Source organism: Pezoporus occidentalis, unplaced genomic scaffold (assembly GCF_034315485.1).
Source record: "Pezoporus occidentalis ecotype Australia unplaced genomic scaffold, CSIRO_AGI_Poc_V1 ctg118, whole genome shotgun sequence".
Classification (NCBI taxonomy): domain Eukaryota; kingdom Metazoa; phylum Chordata; class Aves; order Psittaciformes; family Psittacidae; genus Pezoporus; species Pezoporus occidentalis.
The window spans coordinates 1,618,517-1,646,172 of NW_026912972.1; the positions used below are offsets into that span (position 1 = coordinate 1,618,517).

The 27,656-nt window shown below is 47.5% G+C and overlaps 1 protein-coding gene across 1 annotated transcript in view; it reads left to right on the forward strand.

The window, feature by feature from the left end:
* Positions 1-20,130, forward strand: part of TWIST2 (twist family bHLH transcription factor 2) — a 35,503-nt gene extending 15,373 nt beyond the window's left edge. The window contains exon 2 of the mRNA XM_062642427.1: positions 19,379-20,130. The gene's annotated coding sequence lies outside the window, so the exon portion shown is untranslated. The remainder of the gene's footprint in view (positions 1-19,378) is intronic.
* The last annotated feature ends 7,526 nt before the right edge of the window (positions 20,131-27,656 follow it).

A 27,656-nucleotide genomic window follows, 5' to 3' on the forward strand; every position in this document is an offset into this window, starting at 1 on the left:
CTGCATAACTGCAGAGAGGCATCACATTCAGGTAGACATTCATGGGAGAATTAGCTTTACCACTGTCTTACTATGGAGAGTCTGAATGCATCAGTGCTGAGGAAGCTCTGCAGAGGGCTGGCAACTTAAGACACAGAGCAGGCTGTGCATGGAGGTGTCCTTATCTCAGCCTTGGAAAACCCTGTGAACATTTGAAGGCAGCTGAAGCACACAAAGCCCCAGTGATCTCTTGTAGAATCATTTTCTGCCTTCAAAGTGCATGGTGTAGCAGCGGAAGGAGAGCTTTCCCTGGGATTTGAGGCACTGAGTGGGAGTTGAGAGAAAGGCCAGCATCTGCTGATCTCAGGGTACCACCAGGAGAATACTGCACAAGGATCTCAAGGAGTTCACTTGGGCCAGAGCCATCCCATGGTCTGCAGTTAAAGCAGAACTGCTATAAAGCCATGCAAAGCGACTAGGGGAGCCAAGGGGGTTTGAGAGTCCCAACAGTTGCAGTGATTAAAAGGGAAACTGATGAGCAAACATTTACAGCATAAATCAGGCTTTCCTTAAACATCCAGGCATGCTTTAAATCAGCAGTGCTGTGGTTCACAAACCACCAGAGGTTTTTATGGAGACGGTGATGCATTAAAGAGAGTCACCACTATGGTCAGCACACAGTCGGTTGTCAGAGACAACTGCCCGCATAGTCCTGATGGATAATTCAGTCCCAAACATCTCTTGGGCTGATTTTCTCCCCTGACTTCTTAGATCAGGGATGCAACCTTCCATTTGTACAGCAGTGATAAAAGCTGTTGAATGCAAGCCTGAATTGCTTTAAGTCACAGGTAGCTGTGACTTGTTAAAGCCCTCCTGTGTTCCTGCAGTTTTGAACAGCCTGTGCCCCTGATTCCTCTCCAAAGCAGTTGCCTGCCCCCCCCCCCCATCAGACATTAACTGAGATAAAGCTTCAGAAACCATTCTTCAAGCTGGTTTTGCTAGTTTTAAACTCTTCAAAGATCATGTGTTCAAGCTTTTCAACCTAAAGTCTGCAGACCAAAAACCTTCCCTATTAAAAATACTACATCAACTGATTAAATATTACATGTTCTGTTAAATAGTGTGATTAAAAATATTACATGGGACTTATTACAATACACCAATAAAGCAGGGCTAAAGGTCAATATCCCAACATCAGGAAAGGCTTCTGGTGCAGGTCGGCAAGCAGAAAATATCAGGATTTTTGCATTACCAATGTTGAGCCAGCAATGTTCCCAAATTGCGGGCATTTTCAGCTGTGTTTCTGTACATCCATCTATTCCTTTCCCCCCGTTTTGCTGTAGATCCTAACACTGGCATTTGCTTGTTTCCGATACATAAAACTGCAGGATTCTCCTCCTGAGGAGTGGGGTAGGACCCTAGAAAGTTGCACCTTTCCCCAGTGTAACTATAACAGGTGATGCCTGGTGATAGGAGGGAAGTAGAGGAGATTTAAGCATCAGCTTCCTTCAAATCAGGACAAAACCACACTGATTACGTGGGAGGAGAATTTCATGTTGCTTTTGAAGCCTTCTGTGAGGAGGAGCCTCAAGAAGTGTGGTCAGTGATATCCTAGAGAGCTGCCAGGAGCATGTGTGCTCACACAGGGCTTCCTATCATTTGATGGTACTGAGTTGAGCCAGGCAGACAGGGAGGAGGAAAGTGACAGAGCAAAGCACAAAGGGAGCAAATGGCCTCAGAGACAGGGGAAGAAGCAACAGCAACAGAACAAGCAGCTTAGGATGGGGTTTATCACCAAGGGAGCTGAGACTGACCAGGCTAAGGCAAGGAGACTGTTCACAGCAGCATCTCCTTTGTGGGTTACACAGTGAAGTGCACTGTATCCCATGGATGTTGTGGGCATGATGACCAGTTTGAAGGGGAGAAGTCAGACCTGCCATGGGCACCAAGGGTCAAGAAGAGACAGGCTGGAGGAGCCAGAAAGACACCCAGGAGCCAGCAACACCCTTTTTAAATCCGTAACATACAATACCAACATAAGTAGGGATAAAGCAATGTTCTCATTCATTTGAAGATACAGAGGAAATTCCAGAAGACACAAGCTGTTTCAGTGCAGCTTCTACATGTATTGCTACAGCAATGTGTCCCCAAAAGCTAAGCATCATATCCACAGCCTATGTACATGGGAGAATCTTTGTAGACAAGGAAATAGAGGAGCAGATCCCCCCAGAACACATACAAACCATCAGTTCTTGCAGTCAGAACCTAGCTTGTGTAGCCAGGCACAGCTCCACTGAAAGGAATAAGCTCAGCTCCTTTCATTAATGGCACATAAACAGAAATAGTTTGGACCGCTTAATACTGGAGAAGTCCAAGAGCCCCATCCCTTGCATTTAAGATGATGCCATAGCCAGGGAGGAAATCAAGTGAGGTGAAGGAAAAGCAATGCCAACAGCTCTCCTTAGTCTCTGGGGCTGCTGCGATACCCTACACATCAGCTAGCTTTCTTACCCATCCCTGTTAGTTTGGGGGCAACATGCAAACACTTGGAGATGAGTGTAGGTCCTTCCTTCATATACATCAGGATGCTTTTGCAACATGCTCTGCCCTGGTTGTTCCATTCTCTGATGGAATAACCCAGGAGTGTTTGCCAGAAAGGGACTGAAGGGAGGGAAGAAGAAAGTATCTAACTCCCAAATCATTGTAAGAAATTCATTAGCTATTATTTCAGCTGCGTGACCTCCTGAAGGGACTTTCTGGATAGCCAAATTATGCAGTCAACTAAATATAAATAAGTATGGAAAGGTCAGAGATCACTTTGTTTGTGGGATGTAAGGTTAAGTTTCCTGTAGGGTGCATCCATGTAACTTCCAGCAAACCAGCGTGGCCCAACCACACTGTTGTATCCCCCCAGCCTAAGGATACTTCCCCAGCTGGCAGGCATGGCACAAGCAAATGTGTTCCTTTCACATGGGGAGTGCTGACTTCCAGACTTCCTGCCAGTCCCACAGGGACACAAGCACATTGCATTGCTGCAAGGTTTCCAGCTGCAGTTCAAGTGGGCTGCAGCCTCAGACACATTGCAAGGACCAGGTCCCAGCCAGGCACACTGCTCTGGGTAAGGGCCTTATCCTTCCTTAGCTGCAGCACTTAGGGAAAACTCATGAGTTCCTTTCCATTTGCATTTCTTCTGCCGCCTTCAAGGATAAAGCACGTGCCACAAGAACCAGCCAGTCTCCCTGAGCCCTAAAGCTTCATCCCAACCACTCATTTTGGATGTTGATTATATAATTGCTGGTTTTGTGTAGCCTTTAAGCTGCTAAGGAACAGCTGATCCTTAGAAACCTCTTTACCTTTCAAGTGAGAGTCTAGTAAGAAACACAGCTAATCACATTTGCTAGGAACCAAGGATCAGGTGGAAGAGGAGGCTTTCTCCACAAGACGTGGTGCCTAAAACCAGAATCTCTTTGGTGGTCAGTGATATCCCTATGGTTGTGCTCCCTAACAGATGAACACCAACTTTAAAGTATTAGATGGAAGTATATACATCCCCCACAATATTTACTGACACAGCCAAGTGCTGTATTATAGGTGCACACATGAGTAGGGGAAGTATGCACTGTACGTATATATATAGGTGAGACATCTGCGCCTGAATAAGAATGGCAACCAGAAGCTGCAAGAGAAAACAGCATCTTTAACTTGTAAAAAGCACAGAGGAGTGAAAAGTTTAAGTCCCTACAGGCATCCTCCACACCTACAGTGTATTTAAAGCCTAAGTATGGTTTCAGAGGTGATCTGTGTATTGCATACAGAAGCATGCACACACTTCTCTAGACAGTTAGAGCAATACTTTCCTATACCCTACCTGCATTCAATTTGATTTCTTACAGAGCCTTTAAATCTTTCAATCAGTGAGTGTAACATCCAGACTCCTCTTGCTTCACAAACACACAGGCACAGATTGAACCCAGGGAATATGAAACGTGAGGAAACATTTTGCTGTACCACAGGCAGCAGCAGTGTATGTATATAAACCTCAGCTGAATAGAGCATAAAAGCTGTTCAGCATCAGTTGCAAACCCAAGCAGACAGATGAGAAGCAGCCTCAGAGCCAAGCCCCTGATTCACAGGAGCACAAGCTTAGTTCAGGTCTGCACAGCCTAGGACAGCTTGTGGAATTCAGAGAGGAGCAGCAGGACCAAAATCAAAGCACAGAGCCTTTGTTTTGAACGGATGCAGAGAGCTTTCCTTCCCCCTATCCCCGAAACAAGATTGCATCAGTACCACAGCCACACAGGTTATTTGCTCAGTGGGAACCTAGCAGAGTTCAAGCTCAAAGGTTCAAACAAGTCCAGTTTGCAGCTGGCAAACCTAAACAAGACCAGGCAGCTGGCCTTGAGCTGAGTCACCCACAATAAAGAGGCTGAAAATGTTGACTTAACCCATTCAGTCAATAATCAAAACCAAGCAACCCCTGAAAACTGCAGACAAGAAAGCATCTATCTGCCTTTTGCAGAATGAAAACCCACGTAAACCAATTTTCCAGAGCTATTTCCAAGCTTTTGTGTACACGCTGCATACAAATCAACTTCTTGGGAGTCATTTGTTCCTATTCAGCAGAGCAGACTGCACATCCTTAGTGGATGTGTACTGAAGTCAGCTCAGCAGGGCTAACAGCACACATTCAGGCATGTGATTAAATAGATCACTAACTGGACAAGCTAAGGACATGATGACTTTTTTGCTCCTTTAGCACAGAGATTTCATCTCTGCATGTTTCTTCCTCCAGAAGTCTGAACTTGCTGGAGTGAGATTGTTTGTTCCCCTTTGAAAAAGAGCAGCGAGGGAGCAATCAACTTTGGTTTACCTCTTGCGAAGCCATAAATTCCAGACGTGTGATGAAAAATGGACACGAGTGCTCTGAAGTGGATAGCTTATTTATAGGAAAGAAACCAAGCAGCAACATAGAAAGCTTAGCAGACAGCAAGCCGAATACACTGTTGTGTCCACTCTGAGGCCGCTGATGCCTATAAAAATGTGTTTTGAAGTTATTAGTTAGTCATTGCAGAGGAAATTAAAACCCTCAGGATATTCATTTATGGGAGTGCAGGCTCTTGGAGCAGAGCAGTGGGTTGGGCAGATCGCAGCACTATCCAGGCTGGGAGTATGTTGCTAAAGAGGTTGTGAGTAAGATTGTTCCTGCTCCTGCTTCCCATTACTGGCTTGCCCTGCATCACCCACATAGCAGTTTCAGAAAAGGCTGTAAAGCAACCAGCTAACCTCAAGCTGAATTGCAAACAATGATACCTGCCTTAGGAGTTTTGGAAAATGAGTGATTCATGGCTGCTCAGAGTCCAGACAGGGACCAGGGGGTTACTGCCTATCTATCTCCTCAAGAGATCACACTCCTGAGGTAGGATGGTGACATCAGAAACTGCTAAACTAACTAGGTTACTGCTCCCCTTTATCATTATCTTAACTAGGAGCCACTCCAGTAGCCACCACAGCCCAAGGTGCTCAAGCAGAGGTGAAAAGCAACACAGACATTCAAGCATTTATTCAATCACAGACAGCTAAAAGGCTTGAAGAAAAGTAAATAATGCCATGCTGAAGCATACCTTATTCAAAAAAAAACCCCAAACCTCTGCATATTACAAAATCCTTTCTAGCAATACAAGTAACCTTACCTCCTACTCCTTGTCCTGAAAAGGTCCCCTGATGCAAAGCTGGTTTGGGCATCCTCAGGCAGCAAAGCCAACCTTTGGAAGTAGCTGACAAGGAGATCATAAAATAGTTACGGTTGGAAAGGACCTTAATATTAGTTTCCAACCCCCCTGCCATGGGCAAGGACACCTCACACTAAACCATCTCACCCAAGGCTTTGTCCAGCCTGTTCTTGAACACTGCCAGGGATGGAGCATTCACAACTTCCCTGGGCAACCCATTCCAGAGCCTCACCACCCTAACAGGAAAGAACTTCTTCCTTATACCCAATCTAAACTTCCCTGTTAAGTTTGAACCCGTTACCCCTTGTCCTATCACTACAGTCCCTAATGAAGATTCCTCCCCAGCATCCCTATAGGCCCCCTTCAGACACTGGAAGCTGCTCTGAGGTCTCCACGCAGCCTTCTCTTCTCCAGGCTGAACAGCCCCAACTTTCTCAGCCTCTCTTCATATGGGAGGTGCTCCAGTCCCCTGATCATCCTCGTGGCCTCCTCTGGACTTGTTCCAACAGTTCCATGTCTTTTTTATGTTGAGGACACCAGAACTGCACACAATACTCCAGGTGAGGTCTCACGAGAGCAGAGTAGAGGGGCAGGATCACCTCCTTCGACCTGCTGGTCACGCTCCTTTTGATGCAGCCCAGGATACGGTTGGCTTTCTGGGCTGCAAGCGCACACTGAAGCTGGCTCATGTTCATTTTCTCATCAACCAACACCCCAAAGTCCTTCTCTCTATGGGAGAGTGAAGAGCAACTTATAAACACCAAGGCAGGAGAGGAAGGAACTCATTAACCTAAAGAACAGCAGCTGGGTGAAAGGATTCAGGTTGAGATCTAGAGGCTGGGCAATGTGGGCAATGTCATCTGCAAGGAAGGCAAAAGCTGTGAAGTTAGTGAGAAGTATTGTACAATGCAGTACTTGTAGTAAAGGCTGGAAAAATGGTCCAGGAGAGGTGCAGGACTGAGGATGGCTCTTGCCAGGCCTGTGTCTGTGTTAATGTAGCTGCCAGACCATTGAAGACAGAATGAGCCTCCAGGCACTAGCAGATCACTAATGCAAAGCAAGCCATGGTCTATCAGCACACTTAGGCAAAGTCGCTGTAGTCATTCCTAGAGGCATGCTGCCAGCATCAGTCATAGAATCCCAGCCTGGTTTGGGTTGGAAGGCACCTTAAAGCTCATCCAGTTCCAATCCCAGCCATGGGCAGGGACACCTTCCACCAGAACAGGTTGCTCCAAGCCCAAAGGCAAATGCAGCCAACTTGTTATGAAGTGGGTTACCTGTACCAAGCTGTGCTCACCCCAGCCCTGCACATCAGCTGGTGGCCTTCTCTGAAGCATGGTTAATGTCAATGGCACACACCAGACTGCCTTATTTGATGTCAAGTACTTCTTACCCTGATGGGATTGTTTGGCATATAGAAATGTAACACCCTCTGTGTAAGGGTGGCCCCACATATTTTAAATAGTTGGACTATTCTTGCCATAAATAAAAGTTCAGAGTAGCTTTACTGACTGCAGTGGAGTTATGCCAGTTTATTCCAAGTGAGAGTTTGGCCCCTTGACTTCAATGAAGCTATGTTGGTTAACCCCAGATGGAGACCTGGCCTGGTACAATCCCCTCCAAAAGCCCTGGGAGATCAGTAACACAGAGGCTGAATCACGGCTGTTACTCAGAGCCTGCGTGGTTATCAAGACCCTGTACCTACTGCGTGTGAAATGCTGCCGGGCTGGGGCCAAGCAATTGCAATCACTGCCTTTAGGGATCAGGGTGTGGTGAGTGAGGGCACATTCTTCAAACGCTGCCTCATGAGAGGGGGAAAGTTTCAGATCAGCGACTTTCCTCTGCAGACATCTGGGAACGTCACCCAAGATGCGGCTCTGCCATAGCTGGGCATGGTGACATTGAGCAAGGAGATGGGGTCCCTGCTTCTTCACATCACGGGTTTTTTTGTGATGCTCTTTTAAGATCCGTAAGTGTAAAAATGGAAGATTTAATCTCCTGAGCTTCAGGAAATCTGCCCCAGCATCTGTTTGCCAGTTTTAAAGAGCAAACACAGCCTCATGAACCAAAGGGAAAATGTTCTTCCCTACTCCGGATGCAAAAATAACCCACGGTCTTTTTTCAGCAGTCACCTCCCATTCTCTCTCAGGGCAGACAAAGGTTTGCTTCCCAGTGTTATAGGCACAAGTGCCATACTTCTTGGTACATAATGAATCCACTGAAAATGAAAATCTCTTGACTTCCCTTTAGACATACACACACACGGGCATGGAGAGATGGTGAAGGTGTGCTGTATGTTGCAGTATGGAGAAACACCAAAAAAAAAACAATTCAAAGGCAGATGCTGATGGTTTTGGATCATCAAAGTGATAAAAACACAGACTTGGAATGTACTTCGATCAGGCATTGGAACAGGCTGCTCAGGGCAGCGGTGTAGTCACTGGCCCTGCAAGTGTTCACACATCATGTAAACAAGTCCCTCAGTGACTCTGGTTAGTGTTGGGGAACAGTTGGACTTGATCTTACAGGTCTTTTCCAACCTGTCTGCTTCTATGATTCTATGCCTGTATGTAGCCCACATCCCCAGCACATTAATCACGCAGAGACATCGTTCCTGGCTATAGGATGCCAGTGTCTCTTCCCAGATGGCTGGGTGGAGTTTCCCCTCTGTTTGCTTTGAGGTTGCACTGTGCACTCAAGGTGACAACAGAAGAAGGGTTCATCATTGCGTGCATAGGGACACAGTGTTGCTGTGGGGAAGAAAGCAATGCCTAAGCTTGCAGTTTGTTTGCTTCAGCTCTGCCTTCCAAGCGCTTCTGAAGTCAGGCATCTGGAGTGTGATGTAATCTGAAGATTGATCATCAGCAGCACATGTACAGCTGTGCACATCTGGCCTACAGGTGTTTCAGCTGCTATTTGTCAGTGACTGTATCGAGCATTAAAAAAGCACCCCAAGTTCATAAGGCAATCGTCCCTGTCCTGTGGATTGCTCACAGAAGCCCATGAAACACCACTGATTTTGTGCAAACTGCCTCTTCTTTTTAGTGGGTGGCTCCATTTCTTTGTTCTAGGGTTTTTTTTTTGAAGTAACAAGTTTAAACCATAGGTGCTTTTAAAGCAGGGGGTTTATTGTTATTAATTCCACTGGCATTAATCCATGCTGTTGAGTCAGTCATAACTATCACCCACTTACTGATTTAGGAGTCAGTGTTATTACAGTGTTTGTGTTGCACTGATAAAAAAAAAGCTAAGGCTATTCCTCCTTGTGCTCAGCTATGTACAGATACAGCAATTCTTGCTCCCACAGTACCTAATCTAAACAGGGGAGGAGCAGGTAAAGTGGGGAAACGGGTAGGAAATGTCTTTTCCATGGGGTAGGACCTGCAGTGCCAAGTCGCAGAGCCAGAGGACGATGCTTGTCGCTTCCCACACAGATGCTGCCACTCATGAGGTTTGCAAACTGCAGCTGCATACTTGCTGCATGCAGGAAAAATAAGGGGAACAGGGAAGCTGCTGGCTGCGAAGGGCAAGCTAAAAGAATTCCCTCAGAAAAAAGAATAAAGCTGCAGATATATCTATATGTAGTGAAGGTGTTTTTCCTAGGATTTGTATTATTTGGGCAGGAACGCAGAGGGGAGGAGGACTGTTCAATACTCTGCTGTTCTAAAACTGGCTGGAGGAGGCAGAAGGATGTTTTTACAGCCCATTTCATATCTCAGTTGTGTTTATCCCTGTAGAGACAGACAGGGACCAGAGACACATTTCACACTGGGTGCCAGCATCATCAGAGCATGCTGCACATCAAGCTGCATAGTGCCAGCTGCCCTAAGGCACTGTCTTATATTCCCAAGAGGAAGAAGAGTCATGCTCCTACTGATATTTTCCTCCAAGATAGTCTCGATCAGCCTACAAGAACAGGTTTGACTTAAACAAATACGTTATACTTCCCAAACTGCTTAGCATAGGTATACAGTCAGTCATTGTAGCCCAGCCAATGGCATAAGTCATTAAGCTATAACACATCATGCAACTGTCTCCTAAAATACATTAAGCCTTAGCTTGCAAGCTGTAATTGTGCAGAGTAAGGTTTGCACATGGTCTTTGCTGTGAGCATCTCAGTAGAAGTGTATGGCACATCCATAATAACTTTGCCCTCTTACCTGATGTCTACATATAATATTTCTATCTCTAGCACTGCTTTGATGTGTGCATTTCAGGCAGGGAGAATCAAGTGCCTGCCTGGAATTGCTTGTGTTCTGGCAGCTGGAATTCATGTTGATTTGAGAAGCCCAGAGGATGGGGTGCTCGTGAGGCAGAGGAGGACATGAAATGATTGCACTCATCTTTGGCGTAAGCCTCAACAGCTTTAGAGCCACTCTTTAAGATGCACGTTGGCATCTGTGCAACCTCTTTTCCCAACCCTGTGTATTTCTTTTGAGTTCTCCAACAAGAATATCTCATTCCCTGCCTTCTTCCTTCTGCTTGCTCCTTTTTTCTTCACCTCATTGTGCAAAGCCAAGCTTGTGTGTGCCTCTGGGATGGGGAGCTATGGGAAACAGCAGTGGGCTTTCTTTGCTGCTCCATTAGCCAGGAAGGCTGGCGGTAGTCACCTCCTCCTTCCCCTCTTTGCCCACAGCCCTGGCTTTCATGCTCTGGAGATGCTGGTGGTGTCCCCAAGCCCTTGTCCCTCTGTGCCACCCACCAGGCAGCTGGGCAGAGCTGAGGACAGAGCTAAGATGGTCCTTTCAAAAGCCGAAGCAACCCTGTTTTTTTCCTGCTCCAACTGCTCATTAGCAGCTTCCGCCTTGCGGCAACCTCTAAATGAGCTTCCAGTGATGTGCTGCCAAGACTTTATAAGGGGCTCCCACAAACCTACCTCCTCCTCCTCCTCCACCTCCAGCTGCAATGAACCCCACTGCCCTACAGAGGCTGATGCTCAGGCTGTGGAGGAGTGCAGGGCTGGGGGAAATGTTTCTTTCAGGGGGCTCCTTTCTCTTTAAAGCTTTTTGTTTTGTTGGCTTAATTTTCTGGTGAGGGAGGGACACCTCAGAGTCAATATTATTAACAACTGCCCTGAGACTGCTGCGAGAGGCAGGACATAACGCAGAAACTCTTGAGTGTCCCAGCAACAGACCGCTTCATTGCAGAGCTCTTGCTTCTCCTCCTTACCCTGAGGCTGATTTTATCTGGGCTAGGGCAATCAGCCATAGGACAAAATCACGCCAAAGGAGTGTGTTTCAAGACCCCAAAGGGCAAGTTTTTCCATGGGAAGCTGGTGAGCCTGCAAGTTTCTGAGTGTGATGGAGGCCACCTTGGCTTTCTTGGGTGAGCTATGCTGCTTTGCTTTGAGCAGAGCTGATTGCCCATCAGAGCTCTGAGCTTGCAGGTCCAGGATGGGGCTGCATCAGTCCTTCAGCTTCCCTCTTTCTTCACCCCAAGTGGAAAGGAACTGAAGCCCCAAGGAAAACCCAACAGCTCAGTCACAAGGAACTAAGGAGAAATTGAGATCAGAGTGCTCAGAGGTGTTAAAGTGGTTTGTGAGGGTTTCAGCCTTCTCTCGTGATGGAGACACCTTTTTGGCTCCAGACAGTTTAGCTTTGCAGAGGCACGCCTGGAGCTGGAAGAATGTGAAAGCTCACTTTGCACCTTTAAAAACAAATGGGTTGAAAGGAGATAGATACCAAAATACTGAAGAAAACACCAAGGGCTGTCCCCTTGGTTTCTTCTTTTGGCATTGTCTCTTTAGGATGGCTCTTCCCGGACAGTGAGGTGTCACTAAGCCATGGCCATTTCTTGGAAAGGCGGGAGAAGAAAAGGCTTAAATCTCTGTTTTCTTATGCCCCATCCCCATCAAACAGCTAGTTACACTCCCCATAATGAGCCAGGGGTCCACTGGACACAGGGAGGATGTATTCCCTCAAACCAAATCCTCTGAGGTCTGAAAAGCCTGGGGTAAATTAGATTAGAGGCTTTCCTCTAGACGAGGGGTACATTTGGTGATAGCCGGTGGGGTGTGTGTGTGTGTGCAACTCAGGAATGAACAACTGGGAAGGATGTGTTTTTAAATGGTTTCCCAGCTGTAAGATGCACATAATTGTGGCTTTTCTTCATCTGGGAGACTTCAAGAGCAGATGGTCGATAAGGGTTCATACCAGCAAAGGCAGAAAAAACACAAGCCAGGGTATCTGGTTTCAGTCTGTCCGTACCCACAGCATTAGATCTGATTTGGGCCTTCTCTCCCCCCACTGCATGTACACAATTATCTGAATTCCTTTCTCCGCTGTTTCCTCCCCTCTGAAGCCTTGCAGACCGGCCTGCCTGCCTTTTCTGTTGCTTGAGGGATAGCTGCGGATTCTGGCTCTCTCCTTTCCTGGTCTGTGCCACAGCCACAAGGACCAGCACTCCCCTTGGGGCAGAAAGCAACCATGAGGATGGGAAGTTATTCCCCATCCCTATCTTTTTAGCCTTTTTTTGGTGAGAAACACCCTGAAAATCAAGGGATTTCTGCTATTTTAAGGTGCCATTCCTTCATGGCTCAGTTTCCCCTTACCTCTGCTGCTTGCCTCTGGTCATGTTCAGAAAATGGTCCTAAAAAGTTGCATTTTTGCACCATTCATATCAGAAAAATATTTTAAATCTCAGCTATACACCACTGTCCATCCTGGCTATGGGGACAATACCCAAAGGCAATTTGGGATTACCCGTTTGGTAGAGATCCAGCCAACACCTGCAGCGAGTGTACCTCTATGTACGCTATACACAGAGCAGCATCTCCCTTCTTCCTTCAACTTTGCATAAAAACATTTGAGCATATATTAAACGGTGCATAAACACGGACACGTGTGCAGATGTAGTTTTCCCACCCTTAAACAGAACAGACATGCACAGCCTGTGCTTGGATATACCTGAACTTCAGCTTGCTGCTTGACACCAGGGACTTCTTCAGCTTAGGAGGAAGGTAAGAAGCATCCCACCTCCCATCCCATCTCCCAGGGTTTGCTAAAGTTCGGCCAGTTCTGCTCTACCTAATCTAGGTAGCAAAGACCCGGTTTGCCTGTGCATGTCCCAGCCTGATGGTCATGAGCCCACCATCTTGCCTCCACCCTAGCAAATCTCTGCTGCTTCACAGGGGCTTCATGTTTTTAATGGCACTGTGATAAAAGCCAAGGCAAAATAACTCACCCATGCTTCCTGCCTTAGGTCTGCTTCATATGGCTCACAGAAACACTCAGCCCGTGCATAGTTGGAAGGCGATTTTGGGAGGCTCAGAACTAGGTCAAAACAAACTTAATTTCCTCCAGGCCCAGGTGGGATGCTGCTTTACAAGCTGGGTGATATGCATGCTGCCTTTCAGCTTTCCACCCGTTGCTGTCCAAGCCTCCAACACACAGTCAAGGGGAAGCCTTGAGCATTTTTGGAGCGCTGCTGTTTTCTGCTCTCCCTGTGCTCTAGAACAGCTGGTCCATTTCTGCCCTGGCTCCAGAAGACAAAAACAATGGCAAGAAAGAGGAATCACCGTTGGGCATGGAAAATTTCAGCCCAAACAACATTGGTTTCAGGAGGTTTTGTGCAGATAAAAAACCACAGGATGCTGGAGGGCAAAGCACACAGACAGGGCTGTGGATATTACCATTGATACTTGCCATATGCTTTCTTAAAGCTGTTGTTCCCAAGACAGCTGGGAATGATGGTCCTTCGTTCACCAGGCTCAGGAATGAGCAAGGTTAAGTGTTGAACTGGGGGCATTTGGCAGTAAGCACCTCATGTAGGGACCCTGCCCATGTTGATGACAATGAGATTAGGGGATTTCTGTGTCCTCATCAAGATCCTCCAGCATATCTCAGATGTCTGCACTTCAAGCTGCCACATAGGTCTTGATGACAGTCCCCTTGTTGGCAAATCTGGGATTGAGTTGGGTCACAGTGACAGGGAGAGAGGAGCACAGGACGCTTGCAAGAGCCCAGGTCACCAGGAGTCCTGGTGACCCGGTGACAACAGAACACCACTCACCAGGAGTCCTGGTGACCAGGCGAGACAGAGCCCTCATGGGCAGAAGTGATCCAGATTCAGACTTTCTGGAATGAGAGTCAAGATGCTGAGATTTGTCCTCCCTTCCAACTTGGCGTTTCCTAATCTTAAAAGGAACAACCCCATTTCTGGAGCCGCTTGCTTCGGCATTTCACAAACTCCCTTGCTGGCACTTCACGCCAGCCCGTGCTGACCTTTTCTTTCCCAAGGCACGGGGGCCAACACGTGAGCCCCCAAGTCACGTTTTGCATTGTTCACTGTTGTTTTTCTCCATCCCTGTGCCCACGGGGCAGGACACATGCGGCGCTGGTGCGGCGGGCGGGCGTACCGGGGCTATGACATAATGCAATAACCAAACTAGCTGCATATTGATTTATTTTGAAGAAAAATATTAAGGGCAGCTGCTACTTAGCGCCGACTGAAGCATTTTATTGATTTTCTAAAGCACGAGCGTCCCATTTTGTGTTGTAACCCAGAGTTGCTTGAACCCAGTGGTTGGACTAGTCCAGGAAAACTCATCCACGTCATGTTTTCCTCCTCTTGAGGACTATTTGGAGGGTCTCCAGCCCTGAAGGTACTCACCTGGGTAACAACCAGAGAGGCGGTAGACTGTTATTTGCTCTGCCCCACTTCCAATTAGATCCAACTCAACAGGGGGCTCCTCCTTCCCCATTCACCCTGTAACATGCCTGTAATCAGCTTATTGGTGCAGCACCTAGCACAATAAAACCAGCATGGGTTTTAAAACCACCCATGGGTTTTAAAAACACCCATGACAGCCTGAATAGGCTTTTGCTGTATGTTTCACTATATTAATTCTTTCTGGTATTCTCATTTTGGAAAGGGTAAGTTTTGGGGTGGTGGTGATGGGGATCTCCAGCTGAGTTTGTTCAGTGCTTTTCCATGGGGGCTGGTTTAACATTTGTTTCCTCAGTGCATGTTTGCTTCCCAGGGAGGAAGATGCCAGAGCTTTCTTGTCACCCATGCCCATCAATGCTGCCTGGTCTGCTAGCATCCTACCTTCTGACACACCTGTCTCGCAGCGGTGCTGCTCCCCAGTCCAAACCTCCACAGCTTGCAAGTTAATATCCCATTAAAATGAATGTTGTGGGGGTGCTTTAAACAAGCACACTCTTGGGTGGGAGACTGCAAAGCAGGCAAAAACATGGTGGCAGGAGTGGTGCCAAAGGCAGCAGAGCCATGGGGACAACACAGAATGGAGGGGAAGCTGCCTGGGACCACCGAGGCAGCCACACACAGGGTGGGTGAAGAACATGCCCATTGGTGTCACTTATAAGAGATCTGTGATTGCAATTCAGACTCCTTTCAGCAACAATGCTCAGTCAGAAACTGCATTCACTCCAGCGATGCCGGAAGGCAGCAGCATCAGCCTCAGGCAGCGTGCCCTGCACTGACCCAACTGAGCAGGGCCAGGGTCTTAGCTTTGACCTGTGCTAGTTTTTACTTCCCCAAGTTGAAGGGGGGAGGAAGCAGTCTATAAACTTCTCGGTGACTGACCGAAATCAGTCCCAGCTGGTGTGGGGTGAGCAGCTGGTGTGTGCTGCACCACTCACACCCCCCGTCAGCTACTCACTACCTGACCCCATTCCCAGCCCCAAACACAAGGCAAGAAGTTGGGCCAGCACTTTCCTGGTAGGGATTTGGAATGACAAAACCCATGTGGGCAGAGAGAGGCTGGGACCCAGTGGAAGAACCATTTTCTTGCAGTAAAATAAGTTGAAAAAACACTCTTTAAAAGAAACAAACAACAGAACACCACACCAAACAAACAAACTCAAGCCTTCAACTGCATTTCCTATTGCATTTGCACTCTGAGTTATGTTATGGAAGTTATTTCAATCCCTTTGGAATCAAAACCACCCTAATTCTATATGAGCAAAGGCCTCAGGGTCCTGTTGCAAAATCCCTGGCTGTACTATTGCTGTACCTTCCATCAAACCAGCAGCTCTCTGCTCTCACGGTTTCCATGCTGTGTTCTTGGGCTGCGGAGTGCTCCAAATGCAGAGAAAGAAAATAGAGCAGCAAGCCCTCAATTCACCGTGCAAAGGAAACTGCACAGGGTCTGCAATAAAGTAATGCATAAGAACTACATTCTGTGTTCCAAGCTACAGGGTAAGAGAAACGCTTGAGAACTGTGTTCAACAGAGAGTTTCACCGCCTACCAGCTCTCAGTCCCGATGCTACAATCATGCTTTCTTATAATGCAGCATTATGCCTTTCAGCTATAACTTGGAGAATCACAAGGTGCCTTATAGGCACCAGCTGATTAAATCCCACGTGCACTGTAAGAGAGGAAGGGACGTACTGCCATTTCCCAACCAGGGAAACTGAGGCAAGTGCAAAGAGAGCAGTTACATAGCGAGCCTGTACGTGATCAAAACTAAGCTCTGTGTTGTCCTGATGTGCTATCACACCAGCTTAGTGCCAGGAAGGCATTCCCTGTGAAGCCTGCTATGTGCTTTCCTGCTTCGGTCAAGTCTGCACCTCGTCATTCTGCTGCCATAGGAAACCTGCAGCCGTTCCTGCAGGAGCGCATTAGGGTCCCAGTCATGGGAGCAGAGCAGAGAAGCGCCATAGGAGCAGCTGCCAGCAGAGTGCTTTGACAGGCTTTGATGAGCTCCTTGCTGAGCCCCTCTGGGGTTAAAGGATCATAAACATAAAGCACGATCTTGGGAGGGTCCATTAAAAACACAAAATCGTTATGGAAAAGCTCTCTATGATTTAAGGGGGGAAAAGAGCCTGAAGGGCCCTGTCACCTCATTTTTACAGCTCCTGAAGGAAAGCAGGGCTGTGCTGCCCCTTTTGGTGCATGATGAGTTGGGGGATGAAACCAGCCCTTCTGGGAGCTCAGGCACAAGGCACTGGGCTTACCGGAGCAGTTCAAGGTGGGGTCTCCAGAAACAAGGGGCAGGAGGAGGCAGTCTGGCTGCAGTGGTGTGCCAGCACTGGGTAGGGGAGGAGGAAAGACCAGCAGCAGGTTTTGGGGGATATTACCCCTCTTTCTCAGCCAGGAGCTGATCCTCCTTTCCCCTGCAAGACTCAAACCACTACAAGCAAGGACCAGGTTTCTGACATGAGGATTACAAGCTAGATTCAGAGTATGATTTCTCCAATACCCATAGCACTCTTAAGCAAACTGAGAAGCCACTGAAGTCCGCCAACCTTACTAAGCTCCATGTGGGATGCTAGCAGGTTTTTAGCACAGTGCTCCTCTATCTGAGTGACATGGAAGGAGGGGATAGCTGAAGAAGAACAGGCTGGGAGAAGACATCACACATCACTTCTCTGCCTGCAGTGGACATGTTGCCACACATCCCACCACCAAAGTGTCTTTGATGCCACAAGCAGATACCCTGCTCCTTCTGTTACCATTTATGTGTTTTCAAAACTGGTACTTAGAGCCAGGTTTTCAAAAGCAGTCAGCACCCAACATCCCAAAAGTCCACAGAAGAAGAAGTGGAAGGAGCAGATCACACAGTAGGGGTTCTCATTTTGTGCACTTTCCTTGTGCTGATAGATTGGTTTTGTGAGCAAGTGGGTTTTACTCTTTGATGTGGATTGTATATAGAATACATAGTAAGAACAACCAGCAAAATGTTACAGGCTATGAACTGAAACACAAGTTTATGTCAAGATGTGAAGAATAACCCCTTCATGGCCAGGTAGAGCAGCTTCCTTTGGTGTACCCTATATCTGGTCATAATAAGGCTCAATCAGCTCAGACAGGCTGCTTTAATGTGCAGTGGAAAAAACCTACCGGATTATCCTGCCAAGGCTGATAACCTGGGGGTAGGACTAGATGACTTTTGAAGGTCCTTTCCAGCCCAAGCTGTTCTACGATAACCAGGCACTGGCCAAGCAGCAGCTGAGCAGCAGCCACATCTATCCACAACGACACCTCATTCTGGTGACCTGTGTGGGATGAGAAAGGATGGGTTAAGCCTCCCATGGGTTAAGCCTCCCATGGGAGCATGCAAGGGACTCGGCAGAGCCATGCAAGAGCCGTGGGGCACAGCCGCAGTGCCGTGCACAGGGTAGACCTAGACTGATTCACCTCGCAGTAACAGGGAAGACATCAGCATTGAGCTGCTGTGAAATTCCCGTTTTTTCCAGTCAGACAGAGCCAAAAAAAGCTGTTGGAAACCAGAAAGAACCAGTGGGAACGGGATCCTGCACTGCAGCAGCAGCCAGAGCAGGGTGTCTCAGCCGGGGTTAAATCCATCAGTTTGCAAATCACCAGCTCTGCTCCAAGAGCGGCTTTGTGCTGACCTCTCCAGTCCTGAGTGGGATTTAAAACACCAGTGCAAACAGATCAGCTCAGTATTGCCTCCTACCTGTTTTCACCTTGTTTTACATGGCAGCCAGGTTCAGTGAAGAGCAGGGTACGGTGATACCTCGTGTGACTGGCAGCAAGCATCCTCCATCCCTTCTTCTGCTTGCTGGAGAAAACAATGTTAAAAGGAGGCCATCAGAAAATCTCTCCATGGTATCTTTCTTCCCCCCCCGTATTTTGTTTTCCTTTCCTGAGTCCCTCACCAGTGCCAACATTAGGAAAGGACCAACCTGTCATCTGTCAGATGTGCACATACATAAACCACTGCTGCTCACACACATCAAGTAGTTAAGCTTTCCTAAGTGGTCCTGGGCAGCCTGTCAAGTCCTTAGCTCGTCTGCAGAATGTGGTTGTAATTAGATAATTAATAACTTTGAGAAGGAAAGGAAAGGAAATAAGCTAAATGGGAGCTTTCCTTAGTGGGAGGAAATAATTATATCTGCTTTTTGATATATGAGCTGAGGTGGCTTTCTGAAGGCAGAAACAGCATCGCGCCTGCAAAGCCATCCCTCCCCCAAGTGAGGTGGGGTCTCCCATGGGCACAGCTGGGTCGCAGAGTTTGTCCCACCAGCCCACAACCGAGCAGCAGCAGGTTGCTGCAGATCAGAGCAGACCCTGCAGGTAGCAGGGTTCCCAATATGCTGCTGCATCTTGTCACATCCCAATAAATGGGACAGAAGAGAGACGATACGTTTGAGTCACCGGGAATCGCATGGAGAACTGGAGTTTAGCACAACATCCCTTGGGGTTGGAGATGCTGCTGTCAGCAGATGGCCTCTGTGATGGATGCTTTGCTCCTGCCTATGGATTTATCATTCCAACCTCTGAACTTAGGTTGTACATCCAAAAGCCAAATGAACTGCTAAGTTTAGGTTGATTTTTCTGCGGGTAGTGGTGGTTTTGGGTGTGCTTAGATATCGCATAAATGTGTTACCCAGGGATGGAAAGAAAACCGATTCATTTCCCACAGAGCTTGCCTGATGTTGGGCTGGAGTCACTGTAGGTGGAGTTCCTAAAGCCCAGCTCAGACACCCAAGCATCCAATCTCCCCTCTTCCCTTGCTCAAGGTGGTGTGGGGCTGCTCCTGGTGCCTTGGATCTCACCCAGATGCTGGATTAGCTGTCTGCTGGGACCAGGGGTAGGTTTCAACACGTGGTTACTGGTGATCATGAGCCACGGCCATAATCTGTAGGGGAAAACAACTTTACCAGACAACATACCTCAGAAAGATGTCCTGTATTCTGTGTATTTATTTCTGCTTTCTTCCTTTTTTGTCTCTTCTCTCCAGACTGTCCAATGTCTGAGACTGAAGTGGAATTGGGATGTATCCAAGTTTGTAGCTTCTGAAACCTTAACAACCTCAAGTAAACTGGTCCAAAAGACCCCCTCTTGACCTCCCTTGCTCTGAACTCTTGCGGACCACTTAGACTGAGCAGAAAACAGCACCAAAGCTGATGGTCTGAAACTTTGCAACATCTCTCCCTAAAGCGACTGACCAAAGAGAAAAGAGAAACGACATTCCTGGGTGTCCATCGTTGTGTCTGTCTGTGTGTGTGTTTGGTTTTAGCTCTTTGTTCTTCTGAAAAGCCTTAATTCAGGAATACATTTATGAGAAATGGTTGGGTTCAGATTTTACTCCCCTGGACCTGCATTCTTTTCTGGGTTTGTTTGCTGTCTGTTTGTTTAAATCCAGCGCCTGATTTCTTGTACAGTAATGGCAAAACTGGACCAAGGCTCTCTTAAGAAAAAAACAACAAAAAAAAAAAAAAAAAGAGAAGAAAAACCCCCACTGTGTCCCCAGCTCCCTGCATGATTTGTCTCAAGTACAGCCTGGATTACAGACTGCCCTCCACGCTCTACTGCCTCTTCCTTATTGCTCCATGATTTGCTACCGCTCACCCCCCTCATCCCCTTTTCGTTTCAGTGTATATGTTGCTTATTTGTTTTATTTATTGAGATATTTTTAACGAGCTAAGAGACTGCAATGTTGCTGTGTATACTGCTTCTCTTGCCAATAAAAATAAAGATGTCATGCAGCTACTGAGGGTATGAGATTTACATCCTTGACTGCACCGCTCTGAGCAGGAGCTGAACCTCTTCCTTGCACCTCACCATGTTCTGACCTGCACTGATTTGGCTACAAGCTGTTTCTCAGGTGATGGAGGGCAAAAGGTGTGAGTGCCACTTGGCCAGGCTGAGGTCTGCCTGCATGTACCAGGAGTAGCTGGTTGTTTACCTGCACCCTGGATAAGGAAGGTCTCTTTTAGAGGAGATTTTGCCCTTAAAGGAAAGTGGAGCTGTTGGAGTGAGTCCAGAGGAGGCCGTGGAGATGCTGCGAGGGCTGGAGCAGCTCTGCTCTGGAGCCAGGCTGAGAGAGCTGGGCTGGTTCAGCCTGGAAAAGAGAAGGTTCCTTAAGGGGAGACCTTAGAGCAGCTCCAGTGCCTAAAGGGGCTACAGAAAACCTGGAGAGGGGCTTTGCACAGGGACCTGTAGGGACAGAACAAGGGGAATGGCTTTAACCTGCCAGAACAGGGGAGATTGAGATGAGCTCTTAGGCAGAAGCTCTTCCCTGTGAGGGTGCTGAGGCGCTGGCACAGGGTGCCCAGAGAAGCTGTGGCTGCCCCATCCCTGGCAGTGTTCAAGGCCAGGTTGGACACAGGGGCTTGGAGCAACCTGCTCTAGTGGAAGGTGTCCCTGCCCGTGGCAGGGGTTGGAGCTGGATGAGCTTTAAGGTCCCTTCCAACACAAACCATTCTGATTCTATGAAAAGCCAGCTGCACTACAGAAATGGTCACCCAGAAGTGCTGCTCTGTTCCTCCTTCCTACTTACCTGTGAGCAAACACTGGGATTGACTTTACCAGTGCTCAGTAACCTCCCTCCATTGCCTTGCAGAGCCCCATTAGACCCTTGGTCATACACATGCTGAATCTGGGTTTTCATTTCCAAGTCACAAACAACATGTCTGAAAATAAATCATTCTGGAAAAAAAAAACCAAAACCCATAAAATTACAAATTCCTTTAAAGAACAATTGTGGTGGAGCTGGAAACATGGGCCTGAAGTATCCAAGAGACCTTTTGTTCTCACACCCTCTCCCTGATGGATTAACAACAGTGCTGGTTAGAATCTGGGCTGCAACACTAAGGTGATGGAGAGAGATTGATGGAAGGGCAGGTCCCTGGCAAAGGCAGCCTGGGAGCCGCGGTGTTCCTTGTTGGGATTATCAACCCGACTCTTGCAAAGCAAGAGGTAAACCAGGTCTTTGTGAGAGAGATCTGCTCAGGAATTGGCAGGGTGTGATGTTTTAAGCAGGGAGGGAGGGGGGAAGAAGAGATGGTGAAGGATAATTGACTCCGGGGGGGGAGAAAGGCAAGTCTGTGGTGTCTAGAGCCATTAAAAAATAAATCATGTCATTCCATCTAAACCAGCTTCAGAGAAAAACATTTTAACATGCCAAATCAAGAACATACATGTGTATATCAGATGTATTAATTGCCTGATAAGTTTCAGAGCTTGAACGTCACATGTTTATTTTAAACCAAGCACAGTTGCATAGAGTGAAATACATCACATCCATTAGAAGCTCTTATTCTCTTAAAAGTCAATGACATCTCAGACTGGGTTTTTGGTACCAGCAGAGCCAAAAATACCATTTAAGAAGGTGAGTTTAACGGATGTCATGCAACGCAGCAAACAGAATTTTCCCTCTTTTCTTTTTGTCCCCCAGGGGATGCTTGTTTGTGTCTTGGTTTCTGCCACTTGGTGAACCATTAATTGTGCTCCAGTTTGCACCATAGAGACATATAGAATGGTTTGGGTTGGACCTGAACTTCCCCTCTTTAACCAAACTGATTTCACCACAGGGAGTGACATTTTTCCAACCCAAATCCAGCTGCAGCCCTATTAATGGCTTGACAGAAGAGCCTGTTGTTCTGCTTTGCTCCCCCAGGACATGACGAGGACCAGGAAGAGATGGTCAGACCTACCCCAGCCACAGGTCGGATGTGTGCAGCCACAGCAGTGCCTCCATAGCTGCCATGTGCCTTCCTTAATGCTACAGGGGGTCAGAATTGATGAACCCCATGCTCTACTGGAGGAGCATTGAAGATCTATGGAGCTCTGTGGAGGAGCATTTAAGGACCTGTTATGGTAGATCAAAGCATTTTATATCTCACTCTGCAAAGTGCACTAGCAACTCCTAGTGAAAATAAATGCTTACAAGCATCCATTGGTAGCTTTTCCATCAATTTTGGGAGTTAGCTAAGGCTCCTCTGGGTGAATGGCCTCAGAGAGGTAAATCTGGAGCCCAGAGGTAGAACCATAGCATGGTTCGGATTAGAAGGGACCTTAAATCTCATCCAGATCCAACCTGCTGGCACGGGCAGGGACACCTTCCACTAGAGCGAGTTGCTCCAAGCCCTGTCCAACCTGGCCTCTAAGATTTAGGTTTTGAGGTAGAAAAAGCAGTAAGTGTAAAAGCTGGTGAGGTCAGTCAGAAAACAGCTATGCCATAGGACTGGGGTGAGTGGTTTCAGTTCCCCAGGGGAGAACTGACCCTATCAAATGCTCCAGAAAGTCCTGACAATTTGAGAGCTGTAAACTCTCCAGATAACAGATTCCTAACAGAAAACACATTGGGATTGATGAAGAGAGAGACGTGCGTCTTAATCAGCTGCTGAAAAGGCTTTTCATCTTGTCTGAGTTCATCTTGCATGAGCCAGCAGCGTGGGTTAGTTCAGAAGAAGCTGAAGTAAAGGTAAAACTCAGACCCTGTATTCACAGCTGTGCTCTCATGTGCAGCACATAACACTGATATATTTACTTCTCTTTCTTACATGGTAGGAGGGGGTTCTTCAGTGGTATTCCTCACACCATTCACCCTAATTCCTCAGGGGACTGAGTTTTTCTTTCCCAATCCCACCCCTGCATGAAAGTCCAACAACTCCCAATCAGGAGATGAAGAGAAGAAGAGAGCAGGGACAGACTCTCTTGTGCAAAACAGAATGAGACCAAAAAAATCCCTTAATACAGCTCCTGACAACGGGGTTGCTCCTCCATGGCAACACACATGCACACGTAGAGCCTGGTTAAATACTGGTCCTGGACTGTTTGGTCTCTGTGTACATGAAAGGCTACAGAAAGCACCCAGGACATGCTGGTTTGTGCAGGAATCCAGTGAACAACAAAGCCAAATCGTCACCGGGATGAAACCAAGCACTGAGGTCATGATGTGAAGTGTACTGATAGTCTTTTAAATGCTTCTACTCAATCCCAGCTCAATTTAGCACCACCAAACCACCCTGTTTTCACAAGGGGGCAAAAAGCCTTCAGCTGCCACTCATGTTTTCAGCTTGAGTCTTACATATGGACCAAATGAATCCCTTGAGATCTGTTTTCTCCCCAGCTTTTTCCATGGCCACCCCATTTTCAAGGAAGCAGGGAATGCAGGGATTGGGGAAGGGAGGGGAAAGCACTGGCAGTGTTTCCCAGGGATGCTTGTAAACTGGGACCACCCAGGCATCATTTCTGGGATGCTGAATTCAGCCCCCCCCTTGAAGGGTGACAGCAAAGTGAGGTCTGTGTTGGTTAGCATCACCTCAGCACTGAGACCTCAGCCGTAGGAGCTTGCATCCTACGCAAGCCTGGGAGAGAAGGGAGCCCATGAGCTTTTGGAGGCACCCAGATGCAGTCAGCTGTATGATGAGGACAATGATAAACCTTCTATTTACTGCTGTTATGCAGCAGAGTGACAAAGTGGCCTTTATCAGGGTTAAACGTAACTGCCCCCAGAAACCACAAGTGATGTGAAAGTGCTGTTGTCTGAGATCTTTTGCTCAAACTATTCTTGTATATCATCTGGGCAGGCTTGAGGAAGCAAAGCATTGCAGATGGTCGTCCCCCATATGGCACAACTTGTTCCAGTATGGATATGGGCTCCATCTGTTCTGCCCAGCTTCACTCACAACATTGGCCAGAAATCATGGATTCATAGATTCATTTAGGTTGGAAAAGACCTTTAAGATCATCGAGTCCAACCGTTATCCCAGCACTGCCAAGTTCACCACTAAACCATGCTTTTAAGTGCAACATCTTCACATCTTTTAAATACCTCCAGGCTCTAGGGATAGTGACTAGGGAGTGACAAATGCCCTGAAGTATTTTGAATGAGGGCTCTGTTCATTGCTGGATTTAGCCAAACATGGATCCCAAAAGCCATAGATGACTTCTGGATGCTTGGATTTTGGAGATCCCTTCCAAAGCACTCAGTGAGAGGAGAGATTACAATGAAAGATATCAAGAAGCAATGTCTGCCATGCTGAAAAATCTTCATCAGTGCTGCCCTGGGACACCATGGTGAGCCCTGTTTGTATGGCTGACATGCAGAGTGGTTTGGGAGGAGAAGATCCTTCCTTTGGGGCCCTCCTTCATCTTCTTCAGGCAGACAAAACCTATTCCTGTGCTGCTTCAGCCACAAAGAACAAAAGGAGAGGTCAAGCCCAGCAGAAGACCCCTTTTCACAACCCATCCCTTCATCACTCACACGCTGTCTTCACAGTGCATTCAAAATCATGAGTTTCTGTCTCATCTTTAACCTTTTCTCACACTTATAGCACTAAATCAGTAGCCATAAGCTGGTCAACCAAACTACAGTAATAAGGAAATGCCACACATTACCAGCATTTCACCCGTTTTAATGGGATAATTCATATTTAACAGGATAATTTAATGGGATTATTCAGAAATCATAGATTCATAGATTCATTTAGGCTGGAAAAGACTTTTAAGATCATCAAGTCCAACTGTTATCCCAGCACTGCCATGTTCACCACTAACCCATGCTTTTAAGTGCTACATCTCCACACCTTTTCAATACCTTATGAGTATTGAGAGAGAAACCATGAGTTCTTGTCTCATCTGTAACTCTTTTTCCTGCTTCTAGCACTAAATCAGTAGCTATAAGCTGGTCACCCAAACCTCACTAATAAGCAAATGCCATACATTACCAGCATTTCACACACGTTTTAAGGGGACAATTCAAATGGATGTAGGTTTTTCAGCTGCATCGCGATGCTTTTTATGCTTTTGATGTCTTTTTGATGTCTTTTGATGGCCTTTGGAGTCTCAGGATTTGGTTTGAGCATGGTAAAGTGCACTCAGCCCTTTTATGATTTCCTGCCTTGTTTCAGAGCCCTGCACTGAAAGACTTTAGTTGCCTCCTAAATCTTTTCCCAGAACTCTCCTGTCACTTTAAATATTCCCAACGTTTTGTTAGCTTCAAGACTTTGAAATCATATCAAAGTAAACCTCAAAGGGAAATAACACAGGGAAGAGTAAGGCTGGAGCTTAATTCATATTTAAATAAAGATCTTTGGCTTCAGCTTGGGTTACTGCATAAAATGACTGGGAGCAAATGGAGCTTTTAAAGGCCATGTTCCCCCCAGGGGTCTAGTTTAAACCGATCAGTGAGCCTACCAGGCGGAGGAATGAAGCTGCCTTCCCATGAAAAATTCCCTACCATTGGGAAGAATAACATTTGAAGTTCTTCAGGATCAAGATGGACTTTTTCCTCCCACCCCTCCTGAGCTGTGACCCTGGATGGTGTTTGCAAATGGTGCTGCCTTCCTGCAGGCAGGCAGAAACTTTGTCGAAGCCTCTGCAGAAGGAAACAAAGAGCTAAGTCAAAACGTAGCTTCCCTTTCCTTCCTTCTCTCCTTCCTGCCTTCCTTCTTTCCTTCCTTCCTGCTTTCCTTCCTGCTTTCCTGTCTTCCTTCTTTCTTGCCTTCCTTCCTTCTTTCCTGCTTTCCTTCTTTCTTTCCTGTCTTCTTTCTTTCTTGCCTTCCTTTGTTCTTTCCTGCCTTCCTTTGTTCTTTCCTGCCTTCCTTCATTCTTTCCTGCCTTCCTTCCTTCTTTCCTGCCTGCCTGCCTTCCTTCTTTCCTGCCTGCCTGCCTTCCTTCTTTCCTGCCTTCCTTCTTTCCTGCCTGCCTACCTGCCTTCTTTCTTGCCTGCCTGCCTACCTTCCCCTGTCTTCCCCTTCCTTGAACCTCACATTTCTGAAATGCCAGCAGGAGATATCCCCCTTGCCCCCTTCCCAAAATACTGGTTTCCAAGAAAGAAGGAAGGAGCTGAGGGCTGGTTTCCAACAAACCTCAGCACCTGACTGGGATTTGTACAGGGCCACACTAAAGGCAGCTTTCCAAGCCACCTGCCCAGCACAGACACAGCCAAGCACACGGCTCCCCTTGCCTTCATCTGGGGTTGTCCTTTGCTATTTGCCTTTAAGCTACGTATCCTGTGCAGCACAGAGCACCAGTGGTGATGGATTTAGCCTTCCACGTCCCCTCTGCTTTTATTTCTTACTTCCTATTCAAGAACAGTGGGTGGGAGGGACAGCTTTTGCTAATGCTGGCAACTCCAGAGCTGCCAAAACCCAAAACAAAGGCTGTGAGAAAGATATTTCTGCAGGACCCATTTGCTGAAACATGATTCATTTCTTTCAGATAAGTCATATTTCCTCCAGCCAACACTTACAAAAGGGTTAGGCTCCCTTATCCAGCTTGCATGATGAACACATCCAGAGCATGTGCTTCCAGTTGAGTCCTTGCGATGCTGCACTCGACAGCACGATGTTGCAGCACGAAGCTGCTCTCAGCAAAGGTAGCTTGAAGCCGGGTGACTTGCACTGGGTTTTTCCTTCTATGTGCCCCAGCCCTCACCAAGTCACGCGGCTGAAGGAGACTTTCCCACCCGGCTCCACGCCACCACTTCAAGCAGCATTGTTTTCAGCGGGGCTCTGACATGCCTGCCTCAGTCAATGTGGCTTTCTCACCAGCTACTGGAAACAATGGGCTCTGAGGGTCATTTGCAGTTCATCACGTCTTTGAGTCGTCCGCGTACTTACTTGAAAAGAAACAGCTCTGCTTCGTACATGGCCACACGATCCATGATGAAATTTCCTAACATCCCCTATTTCAGAGTCCTCTTTCAAGAGAGGCCTGCCAGACTGCAGCTTGCTTTCCCAAATTAGTGATCTGGTGGAAACTCAGCAGGAACTGGGCGAGGGACCAGTTGGAATGGTCCTGGCGATGCGCAAGACAGTGGCTTGGGAGCACCATGGGAGGTGGGGATTGTGCCATGATCCCCCTGCCCGCTTGGGTCTGCATCCAAGGCTCAGCTCTGGCATTGACACTGCCGGATTTTGACCCTGACCCCTCTCTTTCCAACAGCCCTTTGCTTCCTTATGGACAGCAAGAAGAGCTGACTGAGCATCTTCCTCCTCCTTGCCCCTCTGTGTACTCAGCTGGAGGCCGCATGGGGCTCTCCATCCAGTGAGGGCAAGCCTTAGTGGTGGATGGACCCAAAAAGCTGGGCAGGGAGATCCATGGGCACAGCCCCTTGCATCATGCTGGTGTCGCTCATGCCACCCATGGGGCCAGTCACACATCTGCCAGACCCAGGCATGAGCCTTACACATGGCCAAACTTGGCCACCTTTGAGCATCCATCCAAGATGAGGCCTCTGACCTCTGTATTTGCTCTCCTTTCTCTCCATCACTTTCCCCTGGACA